This window comes from Callospermophilus lateralis, chromosome 4, assembly GCF_048772815.1.
Source record: "Callospermophilus lateralis isolate mCalLat2 chromosome 4, mCalLat2.hap1, whole genome shotgun sequence".
In the NCBI taxonomy this organism is placed as follows: Eukaryota; Metazoa; Chordata; class Mammalia; order Rodentia; family Sciuridae; genus Callospermophilus; species Callospermophilus lateralis.
The window spans coordinates 152,104,498-152,108,423 of NC_135308.1; positions in this window are offsets into that span (position 1 = coordinate 152,104,498).

The window sequence follows — 3,926 nt, forward strand, 5'->3', positions numbered from 1 at the left end:
GCTCTGCTTAGCAGGAGTGGGGGCTTTGGGGTGAGGGGGCCTGGATCTGAATCCTGGCAGCAGTTTACTAGCTGTGACTTGGGGAAGTGGCTCATTTTTTTGGCCTGAGAAACGAAGGAGGCGTCCGCTCTTTGGCATCCAGGCCACAACCTTCTTGATTGTCCTTGAGGAGCCACCAGCGAAGCTTCCCCCATCCTCAGGCTCTGCTATGAAGCAGGCCTCACCCCAAGTCCAAGGTGGGTACGTGCCACCCATGGGTGAAGTGGGAGCTTCCGACTCCTACAGCCACCGCGGGTCATTCAGGAATAAACAGGCGAGACGATCTTATCCTGATTTTACTGAAACCCTCAGGAAGAGAGAATCTCTTCCCTTCGGTTTGCAAAGTCAATAAGTCATACAACTGAAGCCGCCGGAAGAAACGTCGTCACAGCAGCCAGCCTGATGGGGGAGCAGACGCGAGGGATGTGATGACAGGACGGGGACTTGACACTGGTGAATCCCTGGACCCAGCCAGACCTAAAGCCCCAGAAATGTTCAGCTACAAATCAATTACTTTTATTCTGCTAAAGCCAGTGTACGACAAAACTTGTAATCAAAAGAACTAACAGAGCATTTAGTTTAATGTAGATTCTAAGGACTTGGGGTCATGCCTGGCTCACAGTAGCCACCGGATACCTGAAGGCCAGAGGCATGTCTGGGATTTAAACACAGACAGCCTGACTTTGCAGTCCAGGCTTCTAACCAGGAGGCATGCTAAGGTTCTGCCTGAGATTCAATTAACTGAGGGATGAATATATTGGATCATAATCATAGGTGATATCCAAGGAATTCCTGAAATACAAGACTGTGTGTGTGTGTGTGCGCGCATACACGTACAGATACATAATCAGCCCTCCATATCTGCAGGGTTCTGCATCTATGAATTCAAATCACCACAGAGCAAGAATATTCAAAAAATCATATCTGTCCTGATAACACACAGGCATTTTGACTTGTCATTATTTCCAAAATAATATAGTATAGCAACTAATTACATTGTATTCTAAGTCATCTAGCAATAATTTGAAGCATATGGGGGGAAATACATAGGTTAAGTGCAAATACTCTTCTACTTTATGAGATGAGCATAGATTTTGGTGTTCTCAAGGGAACTGGTAACCAGCACAACTGTATGCACATAGAAATCAGAGATGTAGGGCCCTAAATGGTCTTAAATACTGTTAAGGTCCTGGAAACCAGTATCCCAACACTGCTTACTGGGTAGTATTTGGCATCTCTGACAATCAGGGCCATATAAGAATTTCTAAATATCACTGTATAACATAAACAAAAATATGGTATATCGGAGTCATCAATAGCAGGGAAAGAAAATTGATTATTATTTAACAAATTGTTCAAAGACAGTGTCTCAAAACACATCTAGAAAAGGCTTAAAAAAGAAGGCCCCAAGAATTGAAAAGTGGGAGATTTTCTCCAGTTCCATCTTGTCGTTTCCAATGGAGGCAGGAAATTATGGGAGCCAAGTTGGACCAAATTATATGGAAAAACTCAATTTTCCCAAATTCTCATCAGAAATTCAGATTCCTGGGGAAGATGTGCCCGTACTCATGTATTATTGTTATTTTTCTAATTATATGTGGACTGAAACCAAATAACAATTTAACAAGGCAGAATTTCGGCCAGCGTTTCTAAGATATGAGATGTTCCTAACAAGCCTCTTTAAATGAGCTGTGGCTAGCAGGGGAACATGGAGGAGGCCAAAGGGCAAAACCACCAGTTTCCATCCTGCTCAGAGTTGGCCAAGAGTGAGAAGAAAGGCAGGAGGGGCCAGCTGTCGCGGCCCAGGCACCTGACGTGTGTGTGTGTGTGTGTGTGTGTGTGTGTGTGTGTGTGTGTGCGCAAATGGAAAATAAGCAAATCCTTGCTTCTTACCGACTTCCCCCAGCCCACGCCTCAGGGCTGCTAGCCTCCCCCTGGTGTCTCCCATGCCCATCTTGCACACAGTGAGCACACCATAGATTCATATTGAGTGCATCCATTTTAAGGGGATCAGGCTCTGGTCAACCAGTGGACCCCCAGGAAGGGACTAAAGGACCGGTGTTCAAATCCTGGCTCCCATGGCTAAGTCTGTGACCCCATCAAGTCTTCACTGTAGAATAAGTCGATTCAGAGCAAAAACTCCTACAACCATGCTGGTAGAAAGAGAAATGATTACAGATATTTTCAAAAACACCCATTACCCCTGAATGAAATTAAAGGTGCATATGTCCTCTCATACATAGCCGGGGGATGCTGTCTCTCCCCATGGATTATGGTAATGGTTTATGATAATGGGAGATGCAGAGAGAAATAGCAAGGTTAAATAGGCTGAGTGCAGTCTATGGGGTTGCATGCAGCGAAAATAAGCACCAAACTCTACCAATGCAGATAGATTCTAAAGGGGTGGTACTGACGTGCCAAACAAGCAAGCAAGCAGTCCAGACACCCGCGAAGAGATGCGCCACCCCACTCACAATAAGAGAAATGTGCAAATCAAATCCACGCTGAGATACTCTTCTCACCTATTGGGTTGTTAAAAAATATCAGTGTTCACTCAGTTTCACTCCAGGGCAGGACTGTGGGTACACGGGCATCGCATACGTCGCCAGGAATGCAAATGCCACAACCCCTAAAGAGGAGGCGTTGAAGATAACTTCAAAAAATGATGTTGCATTTGTCCTTTGACCCTGCAAGTCCATTCCTGGGAATCCCCCCTGAAAATACACCTCCAAAAACACAACATGAGACCAGGGTGGGGTTTTTAGTAGATACTCATTAAATATTTACTGAATGGATACATATCGGTCATGACTGCATTTGCTACTACCATGTCAAACTTATTTCTTTCGTGAACAGAAGATATCTAGAAGCAGGCAGACCAGGAAAGAAGGCTGATTCCGGCAACTAGGGATATAGGCATTAGCTTTCTGTTCTACTCACTTGTCTTTTGGCTTCTGTCCTCACCATCATCTTGTGGTCAAGATAGCTGCCAGTCATTTTATCTATATTACAAGCCAGAGAAAGCAGGAAACATGAGAAATGAAAGGAAAAGAATACTTGGTCTCCTCTCTTTTAAAGATACTTTCCACAAACACCAAAGGACACTTGTGATTACATTTCATTTGATATAAATTAGTTACTTGGTGACATCTAGTAATGAGGCAGTAAGGGAACCCTGGGAGCAGAGCTGAATGGTGTGCCCAGTTCAAAGGTGGGATTTATTACCTAGGAGGGAGAGTGAGCGGGAGTTGCCTGGGCAGCAGGAGAACACTGGTCTTTGGGGGCACCAGCTATGTGCCAGGTGTTTATCAAACCCTTTACATGAATTGGCCCATGGTCACAGCTCATGGGACACACTGATACAAAAAAAAAATTATTTGTCATTTATCTGAAATTCAAATGGAATTGGAGATCCTATATTTTGTTATTCTGCAAAATTTGTCCATCTTAAATCCTCAGGATGTGCCCAAGGCTGAATGTCAAGCAGGCTTACTGGTACAGCAAATGAGACAGGTTTAGAGACTAACTGTCAGGGTACAAAAGCCCATTGATTGCATGAACTTGAGAGAGTGCTTAGCCTCTTTCTCTGCATTCATTTCTCCCATTGGATGGTAATAGTTTCTCATCTCTCAAGGCCAGAAGAATCATGTTAGCAAAATATCCAGGATCAAGGGCATCGAAAGAGGTACAGGAAGTGAATTTTGGACAAAGGACCCTGTGCTTCATCCTGTGGTCCCTCCTGACTGACACCCCAACAGGCTGTGGCCCAGATAACACGTGTTATCATGAATCCTCTGTATTTCAGTCATCACTAATCCTTATGACGATGATTACTCATAATAGCAGTGATTATAATCATCTATCCCACTGTGCTTTACAATGTATGA